The sequence below is a fragment of the Somniosus microcephalus genome, chromosome 15 (assembly GCF_052327205.1).
Source record: "Somniosus microcephalus isolate GS21.2 chromosome 15, FLI_Smic_1.0, whole genome shotgun sequence".
Taxonomy (NCBI): domain Eukaryota; kingdom Metazoa; phylum Chordata; class Chondrichthyes; order Squaliformes; family Somniosidae; genus Somniosus; species Somniosus microcephalus.
The window spans coordinates 118,502,604-118,528,324 of record NC_141001.1 but is presented as its reverse complement, the minus strand read 5'-3'; the positions used below and the strand labels follow the sequence as shown (position 1 = coordinate 118,528,324).

The 25,721-nt window shown below is 47.9% G+C and overlaps 1 protein-coding gene across 10 annotated transcripts in view; it reads right to left on the bottom strand.

Annotated features, from left to right (window-relative positions):
* Positions 1-25,721, bottom strand: part of ppfibp2b (PPFIA binding protein 2b) — a 474,628-nt gene that overhangs the window by 186,863 nt on the left and 262,044 nt on the right. The gene's annotated exons all lie outside the window — the stretch shown is intronic.

The following is a 25,721-nucleotide window of genomic DNA, read 5'->3' as shown; positions in this document are numbered from 1 at the left end:
CCTACAATTATTGACACACTCCCAATACCCCTACAATTATTGACACACTCACAATACCCCTACAATTATTGATGGACTCCCAATACCCCTACAATTATTGACGAACTCACAATACCCCTAGAGTTATTGACATACTCATACCCCTACAATTATTGACGGACTCACAATACCCCTACAATTATTGACGGACTCCCAATACCCCTACAATTATCGACAGACTCACAATATCCCTACAGATATTGACACACTCAATACCCCTACAATTATTGACGGAAGACAATACCCCTACAATTATTGACACACTCCCAATACCCCTACAATTATTGACACACTCCCAATACCCCTACAATTATTGACGGACTCCCAATACCCCTACAATTATTGACGAACTCACAGTATCCCTACAATTATTGACGGACTCACAATACCCCTACAATTATTGACGAACTCACAATACCCCTACAATTATTGACACACTCCCAATACCCCTACAATTATTGACACACTCCCAATACCCCTACAATTATTGACAAACTCACAATACCCCTACAATTATTGACACACTCCCAATACCCCTACAATTATTGACACACTCCCAATACCCCTACAATTACTGACACACTCCCAATACCCCTACAATTATTGACACACTCCCAATACCCCTACAATTATTGACACACTCACAATACCCCTACAATTATTGACACACTCACAATGCCCTACAATTATTGACACATTCACAATACCCCTACAATTATTGACACACTCACAATACCCCTACAATTATTGACACACTCTCAATACCCCTACAATTATTGACACACTCACAATACCCCTACAATTATTGACGGACTCACAATACCCCTACAATTATTGACACACTCACAATACCCCTACAATTATTGACACACTCCCAATACCCCTACAATTATTGACGGACTCACAATACCCCTACAATTATTGACACACTCCCCCCTCAGGATCTCTACATTTTCCAGGGAGCCATGCGTTATCTTATGGTAGAGAGTGTCAGTAACACAAATTAAAATCGTGCCACCATTGCCGATTTATCCAGGTGTACACGTCAGAAATACTGTGCTGCAAGACAGGAAATATATGCTCCAGAAACCCCCTTAGGGTTCCCTCATGGACCCTTAAGAGTTCAGCGACTCCAGTTTGGAAGCCCACGTATTAAAGCCACCTCATTAGGGTGTGTCCTGGACTCAGAGTGGGTAGGAGCAGTGAGTCACCAATAATGAGATCCGGTCATTGTGGGGAGCCATAAGAGAGGCACTCCCAGGAATGAACATTAAGCAAGGCTAAAAACCCAACAAATATTCAACCACCAGATTCTGAAGTGCCCAAAGGATTAAAAGAGGCTAAATCTAGTCTGTTTCCATCCACTTGCATTCATACAGCGCAGCTAATATAGTAAAACATCCCAAGGCGTTTCACAGGAGCGATTATCAACAAAAATATTTTTGACACCGAACCACAGAAGGAGATATTAGGACAGATGACCAAAAGCTGAGTCCAAGAGGTAGGTTTTAAGGAGCATCTTAAAGAAGGAGAGAGAGGTAGAGAGGCGGAGAGATTTAGGGAGGGAATTCCAGAGCTTAGGGCCCAGGCAACAGAAAGCACGGCCGCCAATGGTGGAGTGGTTAAAATCGGGGATGCGCAAGATTCAGTTTGTTCTCAAAATGGTTGGATCCAAGTTAGACAATAGGTGTGAATTTAAAGCAATGGCTAAGCGAGCCACAAGAAGCTCGTACGAATGACCACAGGGTCCGTTCGAGGCACAGTGGGGCTTTCTCCTGCTAAAGGCACCTCAAAGCCACACTTACACGAGAACAAGGAACGTAGGAACAGGAGCAAGTAGCCCATTCAGACGTGGCTAAGTGGGTAGCTCTCTCACCTCTGAGTCAGAAGGTTGTGGGTTCCAATCCCACTCCATGGCACTTGAGCCCAAAAATCTAGGCTGAGACTCCCAGTGGAGTACTGAGGGAGTGCTGCTCTGTCAGAGGTGCTGTCTTTCAGATGAGACGTTAAACCAAGGCTGTAAAAGATCTCATGGCACTATTTTGAAGAAAATCAGGGGAGATCTCCCTGGTGTCCTGAGCCAATATTTATCCCTAAATCAACAACAACAACTTGTATTTATATAGTGCCTTTAATGTAGTAAAACGTCCCAAGACGCTTCACAGGAGTGTCACAAGACAAAAAACAAATTTGACACTGAGCCACATAAGGAGATATTAGGGCAGGTGACCAAAAGCTTGGTCAAAGAGGTAGGTTTTAAGGAGCGTCTTAAAGGAGGAAAGAGAGGTAGCGAGGCGGAGAGGTTTAGGGAGGGAATTCCAGAGCTTTGGGCCCAGGCAACAGAAGGCACGGCCACCAATGGTTGAGCGATTATAATCAGGGATGCTCAAGAGGGCAGAATTAGAGGAGCGCAGATATCTCGGGGGGGGGGGGGGGGTTGTGGGGCTGAAGGAGGTTACAGAGATAAGGAGGAGTCCAGGCGATGGATGGATTTGAAAACAAGGATGAGAATTTTGAAATCGAGGTGTTGCTTAGCCAGGAGCCAATGTAGGTCAGCGAGCACAGGGGTGATGGGTGAACAGGACTTGGTGCGAGTTAGGACACAGGCAGCCGAGTTTTGGATGACCTCAAGTTTACCTAGGGTAGAATGTGGGAGGCCGGCCAGGAGTGCATTGGAATAGTCAAGTCTAGAGGTAACAAAAGCATGGATGAGGGTTTCAGCAGCAGATGAGCTGAGGCAAGGACAGAGACGGGCAATGTTATGGAGGTGGACATAGGCGGTCTTAGTTATGTCACGGATATATAGTCGGAAGCTCATTTCAGGGTCAAATATGACACCAAGATTGCAAACAGTCTGGTTCAGCCTCAGAGAGATGTTAGGGAGAGGGAAGGGGCCAGTGGCTAGGGAACGGAGTTTGTGGCAGGGTCCGAAAACAAATGGCCCAGAAATTCGGGTCTCCACGGGTGAGTACACATGGGATACTCACCCGTAAGCACACATGGGATACTCACCCGTAAGCCCAATGGAAGTGCCGGTTTCGTGCATGCACTGCACATGCTTGGGAAACCGGCACTTCCATTCCCCTGAAAGGTGTTCAGAGGTGGAACGCGTGCACCGGAGAGGCAGCGCGTGCGCATCGAACTTACGGTTTTTTTGCAAGTTTTCCCAGCAGTTACACATGTAAAAAGCAGTCGCAAGGCCTGCTCTTTACAAGGTAAGTGGTGAATTAATTAAAATTAAAACAGTTTTTCCACAGGTTTATTATTTTTAAATACTTTAAAGAAAGGTAAGTTTATTTTTAGCCCTGTTAGAAAATGTAATTACTTTTTTCAAAAATTTAAATTGTTTAAAATAGTTATTTCATGTAATTTATAGTTTATTTTAAAAATGTGATTTAAAAAAAAATGTATTTGAAGATTTAGTGATGTTTTGGGGCTTATAGTATTTATAGGTTTGACAGCTCTTCCTGTCAAACTTATGAATGAAGCATTCCCTGCTCCGATTGGCTCTCCATGGCCCACGTGATCCCAGGGGACGCTTCGAACTAACTGCGCCCCTGGGATACGCAAGCACTGCACGCCGGCAGTTGGAGCAGGCCCAGGGTCGGAATCCCACACGGGCCCACAGCTCAACGGCTGGCGCGCTAGGTAAGTGCAGGTCGGGGGCTTGCACCCACGGGAAGCTCCCCGACCCAAATTTCTGGGCCAATGGCTTCGGTCTTCGCAAAAACCACTAAAACAGATTATCTGATCATTATCACATTGCTGTTTGTGGGAGCTTGCTGTGCGCAAATTGGCTGCTGTGTTTCCCACATTACAACAGTGACTACACTTCAAAAATACATCATTGGCTGTGAAGTGCTTTGGGATGTCTGGTGATCGTAAAAGGTGCTATATAAATGCAAGTGTGATAAATCCATTAAGTGGAACAAGGACTCCAAGAGGCGATGTCGCAGAATTAACACGAGTACTTTATTAACAACTGGGAAACACGTTTACAGACAGCCTGCATCAGCATCCTGGCATTCCACCTTGTGCTGGCCTATACAGGAAGCAAACCTCTGACCTTAGTAGCAGCATTGGCTACAGCACCACCTTTGGATAACCTTAATCATAACATCCCAGATTACTATAGCAAGTCTTTCTTTCTTTCCAGCTTGTACCGCCATTTATATGAAAGAAAGAAAAACTTGTATTTCTACAACGCCTTTCACGACCACCGGATGTCCCAAAGCACTTTACAGTCAATGATGTATTTTTGAAGTGTAATCACTGTTGTAATGTGGGAAACGCAGCAGCCAATTTGCGCACAGCAAGCTCCCACAAACAGCAATGTGATAATGACCAGATAATCTGTTTTTGTTATGTTGATTGAGGGATGAATATTGGCTCCAGGACACCGGGGAGAACTCCCCTGCTCTTCTTCGAAATAGTGCCCTAGGATCTATTACGTCCACTTGAGAGAGCAGACGGGGCGTCGGTTTAACGTCCCATCCAAAAGATGGCACCTCCGACAGTGCAGCGCTCTGTCAGTACTGCACTGGGAGTGTCAGCCTAGATCTCTGTGTTCAAGGCCCTGGAGTGGGACTCTTACTGCTTTTGTTTCTTTTACTTCTTTTGTCCGATCGCAGCCCTGCCTTCGATCTATTTTCTTTCCTTTCCAGTTTTGAAGAAGGGTTCGACCCGAAACATCAAATCAAATTTCTCTCCACGGATGTTGCCTGACCTGAGTTTTTCCAGCATTTTCTGTTGTTATTTCGGATTTCCAACATCCGCAGTATTTTGCTACCGTGAACTCAGCACCTTCTGACTCAGAGGCGAGGGTGCTACCCACTGAGCCACAGCTGACACTGACACATGGATCCTGTCCCAATCTGTACCTCAACCCCATTTTCCCGCCTTTGCTCCGTGTCCCTCGATACCCTTTGTGATGAAATATGCCATTCATCACTCATCTGTATTCTCTGTGTGCCTGTGACTGTGGTTTAGTTTCAGTTTCATTTCCCTCACCTCAGTTCCGTTTCCTCACTTGTATTGTATTGTGTAGGGCTCCGCCCATACCTGGCCCCTATGTAAGCAGGCCCAGCATGTCTCGCATCCAGTACAGCAGACATCTGGATGGGGAGACACTTCTCTACTGTGTTACCTTCTAAGTTAATAAAAGCCTTGCTTTGTTCCGCCAACATTGAGTCTCGGATTTATTGAGGCACATCAATTTTATTAACTTATTTTTCAACACAATGGATCAACTCTTGAAACCCGAACGTTTGGATTTGGACCAGCGTGCTCCGGATGCATCGGTACGCTTCGGACACTGGATTAAGTGTATGGAATTCTTCCTGGACAATTCCGCAGCCATCACAGCCGCTACGGACGCTGAAAGTATGAAACTCGGAATCCTGCGGAATTGGGTAAGCCACCGGGTTTACCCCCTCATCCAAGACGCCGACACGTACCCGGCCGCCTGCGACATCTTAAAGGCGCATTACCAGCAGCCTACGAATGAGGTGTATGCTATCTGCTCGCTACTCGCGCACAGCGACCTGGGGAATCGGTGGAGGAGTTCCTAGTCACCCTGAAAACGCTGGGCAAAGACTGCAAGTGCCAAGATGTAAAAGCCGCAGTGTACACTGACGAGCTTGTTCGCGATGCCTTTATCACAGGCCTCAGCTCCACTTACATCCGGCAGAGACTGCTGGAAAAAACGGGATTGGACCTGAAACAGGCTGTGGACACAGCGCGATCCCTGGATGTGGCCCAGAGAAACTCGGACGCCTACTCTTCAGCCCGCGCCGCCCACGCCGCCACGTGTGCACCAAGGGCGCCGCCATCTTGGAAGGCATCTTCCCCGCCCGGCAGCCCGACACCGTCGGGGCCCCGCTCTCCCCCCAGAAGCCCTACGACAGCCGCGACGCGTCGGGGACCCAACTGCTACTTCTGCGGGCAGCCGAAGCACACCAGAAACCTGTGCCCGGCGAAAGGCACCACCTGCTTTAAGTGCGGTAAGAAGGGGCACTTCGGGAAGGTGTGCAGAGGGAACCCCGCCGGAAAATCCGCCACCGCCGCGTGTGCGCCGTGGGAGCGGCCATCTTGGACGCCATCTTGCCCGACCTCATGGGGTCCGCCATCTTGTGAGCAGACAGCGTGGACGCCATCTTGTCTCGATCAGGGCCCTACAGTGGCATCGGTCACAGTGGACCAGACCAGGCCGCACCCGCTATCCAAATCAATGGTGGACATCGAGGTAAACGGGTGCGGGGTTAAATGTTTAATTGACAGTGGAAGCACGGAGAGTTTTATCCACCCTGAACTAGCACAACAACTCTCCCTAACGGTGGTCCCTACTCGGGGTACCATCTCTATGGCTGATAAAACACAGACATCGACCATTATGGGTTACTGCACGGTACAATTGTCCGTTAACGGAACTGTATACGATAATTTTAAAGTACTAATCATGAAGAATCTATGTGCGAGCGTGACCTTGGGCCTGGATTTCCAGTGCCACCACCAAAGCATCACGCTCAATTACGGTGGGTCCCAGCCGCCCCTCACAGTGTGCGGTCTGGCTACCCTGAAGGTAAAGCCGCCTTCGCTATTCGCGAACCTTACCCCTAACTGCCGGCCAATAGCGACCAAAAGCAGGAGGCACAGCTGGGAGGACAGGCGGTTTATCGCGACCGAGGTAGACAGGCTCCTGAAGGAGCGCATTATTGAATGCAGCAACAGCCCGTGGCGCGCCCAAGTGGTAGTGGTAAGGGGTAGCGAGAAGAAACAGATGGTGATCGACTATAGCTAAACGATCAACAGGTACACCCAACTAGACGCCTACCCGCTACCCCGCATATCAGAAATGGTGAACCAAATCGCCCAATACCGGGTGTTCTCCACCATCGACCTCAAGTCAGCATACCACCAGCTCCCTATCAGACCAGAGGACCGCCCGTACACCGCCTTCGAGGCGAACGGACGCCTCTACCAATTCCTCAGAGTCCCCTTTGGGGTGACGAATGGGGTCTCGGTCTTCCAGAGGGAGATGGACCGCATGGTCGATGACCACCACTTGCAGGCAACCTTCCCCTACCTCGACAACGTCACCATCTGCGGTCACAACCAGCAGGATCACGACTCGAACCTCGAGAGGTTCCTGAAAACCGCACAAAAACTCAACCTCACTTACAACGAGGACAAGTGCGTTTTCAACACCACGCGCCTCTGCATACTAGGCAGCGTGGTGGAGAATGGGGAAATCGGACCAGACCCCGACCGATTGCGCCCCCTACGGGAGCTGCCCCTGCCCAACACTCCCAAAGCCCTGAAAAGGTGCCTGGGGTTATTTTCTTATTATTCCCAATGGGTCCCCAACTACTCCGACAAAGCCCGCCCCCTCTTGAAAGCATCCTCTTTTCCGCTCTCTGCTGAGGCCCACGCCGCCTTCAAAAGCATTAAGCGGGATATTGAGCGGGCCACGCTACAGGCAGTGGACGAGAACACTCCCTTTCAAGTGGAAAGTGATGCGTCTGACTTTGCCTTGGCGGCCACCCTCAACCAGGCGGGGCGGCCCGTAGCTTTCTTCTCGAGGACCCTCCAAGGGCCCGAGATCAGACACTCCTCCGTGGAAAAGGAGGCCCAAGCCATCGTGGAGGCAGTGCGCCACTGGCGCCACTACCTAGCCGGCAAACGCTTCACCCTACTTACCGACCAGTGGTCGGTAGCGTTTATGTTTAATAATAAACAGAAGGGAAAGATCAAAAATGATAAAATTCTCAGGTGGCGGATCGAGCTCTCCACCTTCGAATATGACATCATTTACCGGCCAGGGGCCCTTAACGAATCCCCCGATGCCCTCTCACGAGGGATGTGTGCCAGCGCCACCGGGGATCGGCTACAGACCCTCCACAATGACCTCTGCCACCCAGGGGTCACACGGCTGTTCCACTTCATAAAGTCCCGCAACTTACCCTACTCGATTGAGGAAGTTCGGTCTCTGACCAGGAACTGCCGCACTTGCGCTGAGTGCAAGCCTCGGTTCTACCGCCCAGATAGAGCCCACTTAATCAAAGCTACACGGCCCTTCGAGCGGCTCAGCTTAGATTTCAAGGGCCCCCTCCCGTCGGTCGACCGCAATGTTTACTTCCTGAACATTGTGGACGAATACTCCCGTTTCCCATTCGTCTTCCCCTGCCCAGACATGACCAGCGCCACGGTCATTAAATGCCTCAACAGCCTGTTCTGCCTGTTCGGTATGCCGAGCTACATCCACACAGATAGGGGGGCGTCCTTCATGAGCGAAGAGCTACGCCAGTACATGCTGGCCAGGGGGATCGCCACGAGCCGTACCACCAGCTACAACCCCCAGGGTAACGGCCAGGTGGAGCGAGAGAACGGGACAGTATGGAAAGCAGTCACTCTAGCTCCAAGGACCAAGGGCCTCCCTATCTCCCGCTGGCAGGAAGTCCTCCCAGATGTGCTCCATTCGATACGGTCGCTATTGTGTACTGCCACTAATGCCACGCCTCATGAACGAATGTTTGTTTTTCCCTGGAAATCCACCTCAGGCGTAGCCATGCCGTCATGGCTTTCCACCCCAGGTCCGGTATTGGTACGAAGGCATGTGAGGGGCCACAAGACGGACCCTCTCGTGGAGTCAGTGCACCTACTCCACGCCAACCCCCAATACGCGTATGTCCGGCACGCCGACGGAAGGGAGGACACCGTGTCCATAAAAGACGTCGCCCCAGCCGGTAACGACAACAACCATGACAACAGCAGCAACAACGATCACAGCAACTCTTACCCACCCACTACTCTTTCATCACCCCGGAAGAACATCGACCAACGGTACCCCCACCAACTACCCCTTCAACAACCCTGGCGGCGCCCCCGGCAGAGACCCAGGAGGCCACCGGGGACACCCAGCCGACACCCGCGGCACCACAACAGCCACGTCGGTCACAGAGGACTATCAAACCCCCGAACAGACTAAATCTATAGAAGGGGTGAATGTGATGAAATATGCCATTCATCACTCATCTGTATTCTCTGTGTGCCTGTGACTGTGGTTTAGTTTCAGTTTCATTTCCCTCACCTCAGTTCCGTTTCCTCACTTGTATTGTATTGTGTAGGGCTCCGCCCATACCTGGCCCCTATGTAAGCAGGCCCAGCGTGTCTCGCATCCAGTACAGCAGACATCTGGATGGGGAGACACTTCTCTACTGTGTTACCTTCTAAGTTAATAAAAGCCTTGCTTTGTTCCGCCAACATTGAGTCTCGGATTTATTGAGGCACATCACCCTTACCCAACAAAAAGCTACCGATCTCAGTCTTGAAAGCTCCAATTGGCCCCCAGCATCCACAGCTATTGGGGGGGGGGGGGGGGCGGGATTTCCAGATTTCCACTACCCTTTGTGTGAAAAAGTGTTTCCTGATTTCACTCTTGACTGATCCAGCTCTAATTTTAAGATTTTGCAAACTTTGTTCTGGATTCTGGGAAAATAGTTTCTATTGAACTCCTCGAATCCCTTTATCATTTTAATCAGCTCAATTAGATCATCCCTCAACCTTCTAAAGTTAAGGGAATATATACAAGTCAAGTTTGTGCAGCCTGTCCTCATAATTTAACTCTTTTAGCCCCAATATCATTCTGGGAAATCTGCGCTGCCCCCCCTCCAAGGCCAATAATATCCTTCCTGAGGTGTGGGGCCCAGAACTGAGAAAGCATTCGACTAAATGGGGCCTAACCAAGGCTCTGTACAACTGAAGCATCACTTCCACCCCTTTGTATTCCTGCTGCTTGTACCACAGCCGCACATTCTCACTTCTGTAAACCTACAGCTGGCATGTAGAAAACGTTTTAGTGTAAACAAAGCAGAACTATTTACTATAAACAGCAAATCAACGCTAAAAACCGGCAACCCCCACCACCCGACTTGGGCAGGAGGTTTACATAGGCCTAAATTAAAACAAAGCAAACTTCTGACCGTATCTTGCCCAAAAGAACAAAGTACACAGATAAGGCCACCTCATAGGAGTAGAGAAAAGAGAACCTGCATTTCTATAGCGCCTTTCAGGATGTCCCAAAACGCTTTACAGCCAATGAAGTACATTTGAAGTGGAGTCACTGTTGTAATGTAGGAAACACAGCAGCCAATTTGCGCACAGCAAGCTTCCACAAACAGCAGTGTGATAATGATCCAGATAAACTGTTTTAGTGATGTTGATTGAGGGATAAATATTAGCCCCCAGGACACCGGGGAGAACTCCCCCTGCCCTTCTTCGAAATAGTGGCCCTGGGATCCTTTATGTCCACCTGAGAGAGCAGGTGAGGCCGCGGTTTAATGTCTCATCCGAAAGATTGAAGAACAACCACAACATTTATATGGCGTCTTTAAAGCACAAAACGGTTATAAGGTATTTCACAGAAGTATGAGGAGAGCCCTGTGCTGAGCTATAGGAGAGATAAGGAGAGGTAATGAAGAGCTTGGTTGAAGAGGTGGCTTTTAAGGTACTGTATAAATGTAAACACAAGTTGTGGTTAACAGTACTTTCATATATCTTATGTGAAGTGCTTTGGGATGTTTGAGATTAATAAGGTGCTACGTAAATGCAAGTTCTTTCCTAATATGGTTGTGTGAAATGCATTGGACAGTCAGATGTTTACTCAATGAATACCAACAGATCGGACACACTAGTAATTTCTCTACAATGAATCGTTTTCATTGAAGTCAAAATAATGCTGGTGCAAGTGTCCGATGTAATCCTTAATTCATCCTTTAATCCTTCCCTTGACCCCACGATCACCCCTTTGCTGCCTCGCTGGCTGTCTGCCAGCAAGTAGCAGATGAGTCACAGCATCTTCCAGCTGAACATTGGGAGGAGGCACGCCATTGTGTTGGTTCGCCGCCACACTTGGGAATGCTGTGCACGGTGCTGCTCTCCATATTACTAAAAGGACATAGAGGCACTGGTGAAGGTGCAACAAGAAAAAAGATTCACAAGGATGATACCAGAACTGAGAGATTATACCCATCAGGAGAGATTGAATAGGCTGGGGCTCTTTGCTGAGAGGGTGACCTGATAGAGGTCTTTAAGATAATGGCCCAGTAATTCCTGTCACAACGCGTGAGTACGGACGGGGTACTCACGCGTGTGGCCGGGGGAATTGCCGGTTTTCAGCATGCACAGCGCATGCGCTGAAAACCAGCATTTCCTGTCCTCTGACCCAAGGGGTTAAGAGGCAGAACGCGTGCGACTGCACAGGCAGCGTGTGCGCAGTGAAATTCCTTTTTTTTTCCCCCCAGAGTTGCCCGAGTGTAAAGGCCTCCGGTTTTTACGCGTGGAAAAACCAGACGTAAGTACTTAGTTTTACAGGTAAGTGGGCTTTTAGTACAATTTAGAATTTTTTTTTCCACAGATTTATTATTTTTAAAGAATTTACAGTAAGGTAAGTATAGTTTTAGACCCTATTTTTAAAAAATTTATTTTTTTCAAAAAATTGACATTGTTTAAAACATTTTTTTAAACTTATTTATAGTTAATATAATCAGTGGGATGGTTTTTAAAATTTTATTTAAAGTTTAAGTAGTGTTTTGGCAGCCCATACTTTTCATGAGTTTGACAGTTCTTACTGTCAAACTCATGAATGAGTTTCCCCTCCCCTGATTGGCTGCACAGTGCTCACCTGATCCCAGCCAGCACATCGCACCAACTACGCCGCTGGATCAGGTAAGCACATCGCGCCGACATCTGAACCGGGCCAGTGACAGGAAATGCGAGCAGGCCCGGGCTTCAGATGTCGGCGCGCAGGGTGAGTGCAGATCGGGGGCTTGCACGCGCGGCAAGCTCCCGATCCTAATTTCAGGGCCAATGAAAGAGTTCAAGGGTAGATGTAGAGAAGATGTTTCCACTCATGGGGGATACCAAAATTAAGGGCCATAAATATAAATCCAATAGGGAATTCAGGAGAAACTTTACCCCGAGAGTGGTGAGAATGTGGAACTCGCTACCACAGGGAGTGGTTGAGATGCATTTAAGGGGAAGCTAGGTAGGCACATCAGGGAGAAAGGAATAGATGGATATGCTGATAGGGTGAGATGAAGAGGGGTGGGAGGAGGCTCGTGTGGAGCATAAACACCGGCACGGACCAGTTGGGCCGAATGGCCTGTTTAGTGCTGTAATTTCTATGTAATTCTATGTAACTCCATCCTTCTCCTCAGCCACTCACTTTGGGTGATTCAGACCATGTGAACCCTTAGTATCTTCTCCAACCTAGAGCTCAGTTTCAAACGCCACATTCTATCGAGCGCCAAGATCCATTATTTCCACCACCTCAATTACATCCACCTCCGACCGCCCCCTCCGTCACAAACCCTTATCTACACTTATTGGCTTCTAGTTCCCCCTAGTGTATTGAATTTAAACCCCTCATCCTCAGCTTCAAATACTTCCTTGGCTTTGTCTCGCTCTATCTCTAACCTCCTGCAGCTCACATCCAGTGAATTAATTTTTTAAAAAGCAACTCGCCAGGACTTCTTCAGCAGCACCTCCCAAACCCGTGAACTCCACCACCTAGAAGGACAAGGGCAGCAGGCGCATGGGAACACCACCACCTCCAAGTCACTCGACATTCCCACTTCGAAATACATCGGCCGTTCCTTCATCGTCACCGAGTCAAAATCCTGGAACTCCCTCCCTAACGGCACTGTGGGAGCACCATCACTACACAGACTGCAGTGGTTCAAGAAGGCGGCTCACCACCACCGTCTCAAGGGCAATTAGGCATGGGCAATAAATGCCAGCCTTGCCTGTGAAGCTCACGTCCCGTGAATGTATAAATTTTTTAAATGCCCGACATCCTTCCCCCCTCCCCTCGTACCTTTTGGTCACCTAACTGGCCTTTTGTGCATCCCTGCTCCTGTCGACCCACCATTAATGAAAGGGTCTTCAACTGTCTCAGTCCCATTCTGTGGAACTCTCGCCCTAAACCCCCTCCATTTCTCCTTCACGCTTTCCTCCTTTAAATCCTTCTCCGTCTTTTCAACAAGGCTTTGACCACCCTTCCTAATTTCTCCCTCCATGGCCAAGTACCAATTTCCCTACAGATTTTCATTTGTGAAGAACCTTGGCACTTTTTGTTTTCAGTAAAGGTGCTATATAAATGCAAGCTGTTAATACTACTTACATTTATACAGCACCGTATCACATTGGAATGTCTCAAAGTGCTTCACACAATGTCGAGCCTCCTTTCAAGGTTGATAAATCCAAGTTTTTGCTAACTTTTTCTCCTATCGGACTGGAGGAAGGTATACAGTGGTGTTCACCAGGGGTCGGTACTAGGACCACTGCTCTTCTTGATATACATTAATGACTTGGGTTTGGGTGTACCGGGCACAATTTCAAAATTTGCAGATGATGCAAAACTTGGAAAGTATAGTGAACAGTGAGGAGGATAGTGATAGACTTCAAGAGGACACAGACAGGCTGATGAAATGGGCGGACACGTGGCAGATGAAATTTAACACAGAAAAGTGCAAAATGATGCACTTTGGTAGGAAGAACGAGGAGAGGCAATATAAACTAAAGGGTACAATTCTAAAGGGGGTGCATGAACAGAGAGGCCTGGGGTTATATGCGCACAAATCGTTGAAGGTGGCAGGGCAGTTTGAGAAAGCGGTTAAAAAAACATACGGGATCCTGGGCTTCATAAATAGAGGCATAAGGCTGGATTTTGATACTGGAGGCATGTAGGAGGCGGGACTACAACTTTCGGGGTTGTAGTCCCGCCTCCATCGAGTTGTGGCCATCCCACGCAATTTTCACTTGGTTGACCTTGTTGAGCCCGCCCAGTGGGCTCAGCAGGCCAATTAAGGGCCACCCGGCAACAGGTGACATCACAGATTGACATTTCATCTGTCAAGAGCTTTTGACAGATGAAATATCAGCGTTTGACAGCTGTTTGAAGCTGTCAAACACTGACAATCTGTACTCCAAGTTAATTCCTTCCTCTCAGGCTGATTTAGAGATCTCTCCAGAACAGAAAGCTGAATGCTGCAGATTTTGACAGCTCGCGGCCATTCTGCTTTCTGTGCCGGCGAGATGAGGGACTCCCGAGACCTGAAGGAAGGAAGGCTGTAAAGGTAAGTAAATGTAAGTAAAACTTCTTTAAACACTTTGCACACACCAAACACACTTACCTCTGCACTCATGCACCCATCACTCACCGGACATCTCGAACCCTCCAAGCCCTTCAGCCCGACGGTCCGCCTCGCTAACTTGGCGTGATTTGGAGCCGTCAGGAATCCCACACTTCAGGGATAAAAATAGGGATGAAGCTAAAAACTGCCTGTTAACTACCTGTTAACAGGCAATTAATTGGCACTAATCCCCTTCCCGCCTCGGGGAGACGGGTCCCAGCGCGGGTCGGGTATCCGCCTCCTTTGAAACTGGCATGGAGGCGGGTTGGGGGCGGGATGGATTCGTGCCCCCTGATTTCGGGATTTTAACCCCCCACACACCTCCAATCCCGCCTCCACGGCCCAATGAAAATCCTGCCCATAGTAAAAGCTCGATGGGCCAAATGTAACCATTCTATGATCTCATTCCTCTAGCGATCAGCCATATGGTCCTTACATGCACCAGCTCCAGAGTTTTGATGTTTCTATTGCGCTGCAGCGACCAGAAGCTGAGATATTCAATGCTGTGCCAGCAACACTGCACAAACCGCTATGGATGAATGACCACTGAATGTGTTTTTCATGGTGTTGGTTAAGGGAGCAATGTTCACACCAAGATACACCCTGCTCTTCTTTAAAATAGTACCAAGGTATCATTAATGTCCATCTGAACTACATGGTAGATGGGACCTCAGCATAATAGTGGCTCAGTGGCAGCACTCTCTCTCTCGTCTCTGAGTGAGAAGGTTGTGGGTTCAAGTCCCACTCCAGAGACTTGAGCACAAAATTCTAGGCTGACACTCCCAGTGCCAGTACTGAGGGAGTGCTGCACTGTCGGAGGAGCCGCCTTTCGGATCAGATGTTAAACTGAGGCCCAGTCTGCTCTCTCAGTTGGATGTAAAAGATCCCATTTCAAAGGGGAGCAGGGGAGTTCTCCCCCGGTGTCCTGGGGCCAATATTTATCCCTCAATCAACATCACTAAAACAGATTATCTGGTCATTATCACATTGCTGTTTGTGGGAGCTTGCTGTGTGCAAATTGGCTGCTGAGTTTCCTACATTACATAGAAGATAGGAGCAGGAGTAGGCCATTCGGCCCTTCGAGCCTGCTCCGCCATTCAATGAGATCATGGCTGATCATCCAAATTCAGTACCCTGTCCCTGCCTTCTCCCCATATCCCTTGATCCCTACAGCCTTAAGAAATATATCCACTCTTTCTTGAATATATTTAATGAACTGGCCTCCACCGCCCTCTGTGGCAGAGAATTCCACAGGTTCACCACTCTCTGGGTGAAGAAATTCCTCCTCATTTCAGTCCTAAATGGCTTACCCCTTATCCTTAGACTATGACCCCTGGTTCTGGACTCCCCGGCCATCAGAAACATCCTTCCTGCATCTAGTCTGTCCAGGCCTGACAGAATTTTATAGGTTTCGATGAGATCCCCTCTCAATCTTCTAAACTCCAGTGAGTATAAGCCCAATCGACACAATCTCTCCTCATACGTCATTTCTGCCATCCCAGGTATCAGCCTGGTGAATCTTCGCTGCACTCCTTCCATGGCAAGAACGTCCTTCCTCAGGTAAGGCGACCAAAACTGCACACAATACTCAAGGTGCGGTCTCACCAAGGCCCTGTACAACTGTAGCAAGACATCCTTGTTCCTGTACTCGAACCCTCTTGCTACGAAGGCCAACATACCATTTGCCTTCTTAACCGCCTGCTGCACCTGCATGCTTACCTTCAGCGACTGGTGCACAAGAACACCCAGGTCTCTTTGCACTTCCCCTTCTCCCAATCTATTGCCATTCAAATAATAATCTGCCCTCCTGTTTTTGCCACCAAAGTGGATAACCTCACATTTATCCACATTATAGTGCATTTGCCATGTTTCTGCCCAATCACCCAACCTGTCCAAATCGTACTGGAGTTTCACGACATCCTCCTCACAGTTTACCCTCCCACCCAGCTTTGTGTCGTCTGCAAATTTGGAGATATTACATCCAATTCCCTCGTCCAGATCATTAATATATATTGTGAACAGCTGGGGTCCTAGGACCGATCCTTGCGGTACCCGACTAGTCACTGCCTGCCACTCGGAAAACGACCCGTTTATTCCAACTCTTTGCTTTCTGTCCGCCAACCAGTTCTCTATCCAAGTCAATACCTTGCCCCCAATCCCATGTGCCTTAATTTTGCACACTAATCTCTTATGCGGGACCTTATCAAAAGCCTTCTGAAAGTCCAAATACACCACATCCACTGGTTCTCCCTTATCTATTTTACCAGTTACATCCTCAAAAAATTCCAGTAGATTAGTCAATCATGATTTACCTTTTGTAAATCCATGTTGACTTTGTCCGATCCTGTCACTGCTTTCCAAGTGCTCTGCTATTACATCTTTTATAATAGACTCTAGCATTTTCCCCACTACCGATGTCAGGCTTACCGGTCTATAATTCCCCGCTTTTTCTCTACCACCTTTTTTGAATAGTGGGGTAACATTAGCTACCCTCCAATCCATGAGTACTGTTCCAGAGTCTATCAAGTTCTGGAAGATGACCAGCAATGCATCTACTATTTCTAGGGCCACTTCCTTAAGTACCCTGGGATGTAGATTATCCGGCCCTGGGGATTGATCGGCCTTCAGTCCCATCAATTTTCCTAACACCATTTCCCTACAAATACCGATTTCTTTCAGTTCCACCCTTTCATCAGACCCTATGTTCCCCGACATCTCTGGGAGGTTATTTGTGTCCTCCTTTGTGAAGACAAAACCAAAATATGTATTTATTGGTCTGCCATTTCTTTGTTCCCCATTATAAATTCCCCTGATTCTGACTGCAAGGGACCTACGCTTGACTTCACCAATCTTTTTCTCTTCACATATCTATAAAAGCTTTTACAGTCAGTTTTTATGTTACTCGCTAGCTTACTCTCATATTCTATTTTCCCTTTCTTAATTAATCCCTTTGTCCTCCTTTGTTGAATCCTAAACTGCTCCCAATCCTCAGGGTTATTGCTTTTTCTGGCCAATTTATATGTCCTCTCCTTGGATCTTATGCTATCCCTAATTTCCCTCGTTAGCCACGGTTGAGTCACCTTTTTTGTTTTATTTTTATGCCAAACTGGGATGAACAAATTCTGTAGCTCATCCATTCAGTCTTTGAATGTTTGCCATTGCCTATCCACCGTCAACCCTTTGAGTGCCATTCCCCAATCAATCCTACCCAACTCGCTCCTCAGACCATCGTAGTTTCCTTTATTTAAATTGAGGACCCTTGTCTCTGAGTCAACTACTTCATTCTCCATCTTAATGAAGAATTCGATCATATTATGATCGCTCCGACCCAAGGGGCCTCGTACAACAAGATTGCTAATTAATCCTTTCTCGTTACATAATACCCAGTCTAAGATGGCCTGATCTCTGGTTGGTTCCTCGACATATTGGTCCAGGAAACCATCCCGTAAACACTCCAGGAACTCCTCCTCCACAGTATTGTTATAGATTAGGCCAACCAAATTAGTATGTAGATTAAAGTCACCCAGAGATGACTGCTGTGCCCTGATTGCACGCTTCTTTAATTTCACTTTTAATGCCATCCCCAACCTCCGCCCGCCTTACTGTTGGGAGGTCTATATACCACTCCCACTAATGTTTTTTTCCCCTTAGTATTTCTCAATTCTACCCATACAGATTCCACATCATCAGAGCTAATATCCTTCATTACAATTGTATTAATCCCTTCTTTAACCAGTAATGCTACCCCACCTCCCTTTCCTTTTTGCCTATCTTTCCTGAATATCAAATACCCCTGGAGGTTGAGTTCCCAGTCTTGGCCATCCTTGAGCCATGTTTCCGTAATCCCAACCAAATCATATTCGTTTACCTCTATTTGCGCAGCCAATTCGTCCACCTTATTACAAATGCTCCTCGCATTAAGACACAAAGCCTTCAGGCTTGTTTTTTTAATGCTCTTAGACCTATTAGAATTATTATTTACTGTGGCCACGTTTGATTTAAACCGTTGATTTCTCTGACTGCCACTTTTGTTTTTCTCCTTCCTATCTTTTGCTTTTATCCCTGTTTCCCTTTCCTCTGTCTCCCTGCTCAGGTTCCCAACCCCCTGCCATTTTAGTTTAAACCCCCCCGAATAGTGCTAGCAAACCTCCCTGCAAGGATATTTGTCCCGTTCTGGTTCAGGTGCAACCTGTCTGACTTGTACAAGTCCCACCTTCCCCAGAAGCAGGCCCAGTGATCCAGGAAACAACAGCGACTACACTTCAAAAAGTACTTAATTTGCTGTGAAGCACTTTGGGACATCCTGAGGTCGTGAAAGGCGCTCTAGAAATGCAAGTCTTTCTTTCTTTTCTTTCAGCTTAATACCCCATCTGAAGGACAGAACCTCTTAACAATTCTTCAGTGCAACCCTGGAGTGTCAGTCTGGATTAGGAGACTTGACCCCATAACCCTTTGATCCCATAAACCTTTGACCGAGGGACAACATTGCTACCAACTGACCCAAGTATAGGAAGACCAGCAGCCATCCTTCTATGAATGCTCTCTATGACCATCATTCCACAATTGCTCACTGAACGAGGAACCACTTTTAATAACAAAGTCATGAACCCATTAGTTGGGACAGAATGTATAAAGATAAAGGTAAAGTAGTAAAGGGGGTAAAAGCAGGAATAAATTGTCACAAAACAAAAGTTCTTTATCTGAATGCACGCAGCATTCATAACAAAATAGACGAGTTGACGGTACAAATAACTACACATGGGTATGATCTGGTGGCCATTACAGAAACATGGCTGCGAGGTGACCATGACTGGGAACTAAACATCCAGGGGTATTGGACTATTAGGAAGGACAGACAGGAAGGAAAGGGAGGTGGGGTGGCTATGTTAATAAAGGATGGAATCACTGTAATACAGAGAAATGATATTGGGTCAAAGGATCAGGATAGTGAAACAGTTTGGGTGGAGATAAGGAATAATAAGGGGAAAAAGTCACTAGTGGGCGTAGTCTATAGGCCTCCTAACAGTTGCAACTCTATTGGTCGGAGTATAAATCAGGAAATAATTGGGGCTTGTAATAAGGGAACAGCTATAATCATGGGAGATTTTAACTTTCATATCGACTGGACAAATCAAATTGGGCAGGGCAGCCTTGAGGAAGAGTTCATAGAGTGCATTAGGGATGGGTTCCTTGAGCAGTATGTTACTGAACCAACCAGGGGGCAGGCAGTCTTAGATCTGGTCCTGTGTAATGAGACAGGATGAATAAAAAATGTCCTAGTAAAGGATTCACTTGATATGAGTGACCATAACATGATTGAATTCCAAATTCAGTTGGAGGGTGAGAGAGTTGGATCGCAAACCAGCGTACTAAGCTTAAATAAAGGAGACTATGAAGGTATGAGAGCAGAGTTGACTAAAGTGGACTGGGAAAATAGATTAAGGTGTAAGACGGTACAGGAGCAGTGGTGTACATTCAAGGAGATATTTCACAACTTTCAAGAAAAATATATTCCACTGAGGAAAAAGGGGCGTAAAAGAAAAGACAGCCATCCGTGGCTAAGTAAAGTAATAAAGGATAGTATCCGACTGAAAACAAGGGCATATAAAGTAGCCAAATCTAGTGGGAGGATAGAAGATTGGGAAGCATTTAAAAGCCAGCAAAGAATAACTAAAAGATTAATTAAGAAAGGGAAGATAGATTATGAAAGTAAACTAGCAAAAAATATAAAAATAGATAGCAAGAGTTTCTACAGCTATATAAAAAGAAAAAGGGTGGCTAAAGTGAATGTTGGTCCCTTAGAGGACGAGACCGGGAAATTAGTAGTGGGGAACATGGAGATGGCAAATACGCTGAACAAATATTTTGTATCAGTCTTTACAGTAGAGGACACTAAAAATATCCCAACACTGGACAAACAGGGGGGCTATGGGGGGAGGAGCTAAACACGATTAAAATCACTAAGGAGATGGTGCTCGGTAAGATAATGGGACTTAAGGCGGATAAATCCCCTGGACCTGATGGCTTACATCCTAGGGTCTTGAGAGAAGTAGCGGTAGGGATTGCGGATGCATTGGTGGTAATTTTCCAAAACTCCCTGGATTCAGGAAAGGTCCCAGCAGATTGGAAAACTGCTAATGTAACGCCCTTATTTAAAAAGGGAGGTAGACAAAAGGCTGGAAACTATAGACCAGTTAGCCTAACATCTGTGGTTGGTAAAATGTTGGAGTCCATTATTAAGGAAGCAGTAACAGGACATTTGGATAAGCATAATTTAATCGGACAGAGTCAGCATGGTTTTATGAAGGGGAAGTCATGTTTGACAAATTTGCTCGAATTCTTTGAGGATGTAACAAACAGGGTGGATAAAGGGGAACCAGTGGATGTGGTGTATTTGGACTTCCAAAAGGCATTTGACAAGGTGCCACACAAAAGATAAAAAATCACGGGATTGGGGGTAATATACTGGCATGGGTGGAAGATTGGCTATCTAACAGAAAACAGAGAGTGGGGATAAATGGTTCATTCTTGGGTTGGCAATCAGTAACTAGTGGTGTTCCGCAGGGGTCAGTGCTGGGACCCCGACTCTTTACAATCTATATTAACGATTTGGAGGAGGGGACCAAGTGCAATGTATCCAAGTTTGCCGACGATGCAAAGATGGGAGGGAAAGTAGTGAGTGAGGAGGACATAAATAACCTGCACAAGGACATAGACAGGCTGGGTGAGTGGGCAGAAATTTGGCAGATGGAATATAATGTTGGAAAGTGTGAGGTTATGCACTTTGGCAGAAAAAATCAAAGAGCAAGTTATTATCTAAATGGAAAGAAACTGCAAATTGCTACAGTAGAAAGGGATCTGGGGGTCCTGGTGCATGAAACACAGAAGGTTAGTATGCAGGTACAGCAGGTGATCAGGAAGGCCAATGGAATCTTGGCTTTTATTGCAAGGGGGATGGAGTATAAAAGCAGGGAAGTCTTGCTTCAGTTATACAGGGTACTGGTGAGGCCACACCTGGAATACTGCGTACAGTTTTGGTTTCCATATTTAAGAAAAGATATACTTGCTCTCGAGGCAGTTCAGAGAACGTTCAGTCGGTTGATTCCGGAGATGAGGGGGTTGACTTATGAGGAAAGGTTGAGTAGGTTGGGCCTCTACTCATTGGAGTTCAGAAGAATGAGAGGCGATCTTATCGAAACATATAAGATTGTGAGGGGGCTTGATCGGGTGGATGCGGTGAGGATGTTTCCACTGATGGGTGAGACTAGAACTAGGGGGCATAATCTTAGAATAAGGGGCTGCCCTTTCAAAACTGAGATGAGGAGAAACTTCTTCACTCAGAGGGTAGTAAATCTATGGAATTTGCTACCTCAGAGAGCTGTGGAAGCTGCAACATTAAATAAATTTAAAATGGAGATAGACAGTTTCCTAGCTGATAAGGGAATAAGGGGTTACGGGGAGAGGGCAGGGAAGTGGACGTGAGTCTAGGTTCGGATCAGCCATGATCCTATTGAATGGCGGAGCAGGCCCGAGGGGCCGTATGGCGGAGCAGGCCCGAGGGGCCGTATGGCGGAGCAGGCCACTAGGGGCCGTATGGCGGAGCAGGCCCGAGGGGCCGTATGGCGGAGCAGGCCCGAGGGGCCGTATGGCGGAGCAGGCCACTAGGGGCCGTATGGCGGAGCACGCCCGAGGGGCCGTATGGCGGAGCAGGCCCGAGGGGCTGTATGGCGGAGCAGGCCACTAGGGGCCGTATGGCGGAGCAGGCCACTAGGGGTCGTATGGCGGAGCAGGCCCGAGGGGCCGTATGGCGGAGCAGGCCCGAGGGGCCGTATGGCCTACTCCTGCTCCTACTTCTTATGTTCATATAATATTTTAGTCGTTACTAAGTGCAGCTCAACTCAGGAGACCTTCTGTCTGATACAAATGCAACTTGAATTTATATGGCATCTTTATCTTAGAAGAAACGCAGTCAGATGCACTGCAGCAACTCGCCAACGTTTCTTTGGCAGCACCTCCCAAACCCGCGACCTCTTCCACCTAGAAGGACAAGGGCAGCAGGCCCATGGGAACACCACCACCTCCAAGTTCCCCTCCAAGTCACACACACCATCCCGACTTGGAAGTATATCGGCCGTTACTTCATCGTCGCTGGGTCAAAATCCTGGAACTCCCTCCCTAACAGCACTGTGGGAGCACCTTCACCACACAGACTGCAACGGTTCAAGGTGGCGGCTCACCACCACCTTCTCAAGGGCGATTAGGGATGGGCAATAAATGCTGGCCTTGCCAGCGACGCCCACATCCCATAAACGAATAAAAAAAATAAAAAAATATAAAATAAAAATGGGCGCTGAGCCAATGAAGGAGATTTTAGGAGGGGGGGCGACCAAAATCTTGGTCAAATTGTTGGGTTTTAAGGGACATGTTAAAGGAGGAGAGGGGGAGAGGCGGAGAGATCGAGGGAGGGAATTCCCCGAGTGGGAGACCGACAGCACGGCCACCAATGGCGGGGCGAAGGGAGTGGGGGCTGGGCAAGAGGTCAGAGCTGGAGGAATGGGGAATTCGGAGGTGGGCTGTAGGGGGCTACGGGGGTGGGCGAGACCATGAAGAGATTTAAACACATTTTAAAACATTAGCTATTTTATCTAATGGTAACTGTTAAAAAATGCAGTGCTGGGCCTTCCTTTAATAGCCCGTGAATGCTATAAATGTGCAATAAAGGTGGTATTTTTAAGGACAGAAAGATAGTTTGAACGTGGAAACTCTCTGATTCTGACAAAAGTGCATCTTCCAAGCGGGACTCCAACGTACAAATACTTAACGCATTCATGCCGTGTCCCTCTGTGCGTTCTCAATGCAGCGCGAACCTGATTAAAAGAAAACAATCGGGTCTGGATTGTGCTGAAAAAAAATTGCACCAAAGGAATTAAAATGAGTGGGGTCAGCACTGGGGTAATCTACAGCCCCCCCCCGAGATCAACTTCAGAGCCCACATAACCTCCAGCACCAAGACTGCCTACATCCACCCGCATAACAACGCCAGTCTCCGCCTCGCCTCGGCACCTGAAATCCTCATTCTTGCCTTTGTTGCCTCCAGAATCGACTATCCCAACGCACTCCTGGCCGGACTCCCACCTTCCACTCTCCGCAAACCTGAGCTCATCCAAAACTCCGCCTCCCGTGTCCCAACTCGCACCGAGTCACGTTCACCCATCACCCCGTGCTCACTGCCCCGTGTCCTAACTCACACTCAGTCCCGTTCACCCATCACCCCCTGTGCTCACTGCCCCGTGTCCTAACTCACACACCCAGTCCCGTTCACCCATCACCCCCTGTGCTCACTGCCCAGTGTCCTAACTCGCACCCAGTCCCGTTCACCGATCACGCCCTGTGCTCACTGCCCCGTGTCCTAACTCGCACCCAGTCCCGTTCACCCATCACCCCCTGTGCTCACTGCCCCGTGTCCTAACTCACACCGAGTCCCGTTCACCCATCACCCCCTGTGCTCACTGCCCCGTGTCCTAACTCGCACCCAGTGCCGTTCACCCATCACCCCCTGTGCTCACTGCCCCGTGTCCTAACTCACACCCAGTCCTGTTCACCCATCACCCCCTGTGCTCACTGCCCCGTGTCCTAACTCACACCCAGTCCCGTTCACCCATCACCCCCTGTGCTCACTGCCCCGTGTCCTAACTCACACCCAGTGCCGTTCACCCATCACCCCCTGTGCTCACTGCCCCGTGTCCTAACTCACACCCAGTGCCGTTCACCAATCACCCCCTGTGCTCGCTGATCGACATTGGCTCGCAAAACTTCAAATTAAAAATTCGGATCCTTGTGTTCAAATCCCTCCATGGCCTCGCCCCTCCCTATCTCTGCAGCCACCTCCAGCCCTACAGCACTCCGAGATCCCTGCGCTCCTCCAATTCTGGCCCCTTGCATCCCCAATATTCTTTGCTCCACCATTGGTGGCCGTGCCTTCAGCTGTCTAGGCCCTAAGCTCTGAAATTCCCTCCCTTAACCTCACCGCGACTCCACTTGCCTCTCCTCCTTTAAGATGTTCATTAATGTAGGCTAACACTCCCAGTGTGGTGCTGAGGGAGGTGCCGTCTTTTGGATGAGACTTTAAATCGAGGCCCTGTCCGCCCTCTCAGGTGGCGTAAAAGATCCCAGGGGACTATTTCGAAGAAGAGTGGGGGAGTTCTCCCCGGTGTTCTGGGGCCAATAATTATCCCCCAATCAACCTCACTAAAACAGATTATCTGGTCATTATCACATTGCTGTTTGTGGGAGCTTGCTGTGCGCAAATTGGCTGCTGCGTTTCCCACATTACAACAGAGACTACACTTCAAAGAATTACTTCATTGGTTGTAAAGAGCTTTGGGATGTCCTCAGGTCAAGAAAGGCACTATATAAATGCAAGTTCATTCTTCCTTAAAACCTACCTCTTTGACCAAGCTTTTGGTCACCTGCCCTAATATCTCCTTTACTTGGCTCGGTGTCAAGTTGTGTTTGATAATCGCTCCTGTGAAGCATCTTGGGGACGTTTTACTACGTTAACGGCGCTGCATAAATACAAGTTGTTGCTGTAGTAAAGCACTGTGTGACACACGCACGTAAATGCGTCATAAAATGCTCAAATCACAGTCGCAGCCCCTAACCGCAGTTTGATACACTGCGGTTTCTTAGAAGAGAAAATAAATGGCTGGAGTGAAACGAGGCTTCCAGGCACACGGTTACCCTCCGAGGCCAACAAATGGCTCCAATGGTGCAGAAACGTGAGCTATTTCCTGATCTGTCCTCTGGTGAGAAATGAGGGAAAACCTGGCTGCACCCCCCACCCCCATCCCTCTTCTCGCTGTTCCACTCGCGAAACCTTCACTGATGGGCTTGTAACTACACGGCTGTTCAACCTCGTGTTTTTTTTCAATGCAGACGAAGTAATAAGGTTCTGAAAATCTTCAAATATCTTTCAAAAAGCGACTAGCAGCAACAAAACAAACAATATCGCACAAAGCAATCACTAGCTGCGCGGAGAATCATAGAAATGTACAGCACAGAAGGAGGCCATTCGGCCCATCGTGTCCGTGCTGGCCCATAGAGCTCTCCAGCCTAATCCCACTGTCCAGCTCTTGGTCCGTAGCCCTGTAGGTTACGGCACTTCAAGTGCATATCAAATTACTTTTTAAATGTGATGAGGGTTTCTGCCTCGACCACCCTTTCAGGCAGTGAGTTCCAGATCCCCACCACCCTCTGGGTGAATAAAGTTCTCCTCAACTCCCCTCTAATCCTTCTACCAATTACTTTAAATCTATGTCCCCTGGTTATTGACCTCTCTGCTGAGGGAATTAGGTCCTTCCTATCCACTCTATCTGGGCCCCTCATAATTTTATACACCTCAATCAAGTCTCCCCTCAGCCTCCTCTGTTCCAAAGAAAACAACCCCAGCTGATCCAATCTTTCCTCATAACTAAAATTCCCCAGTCCTGG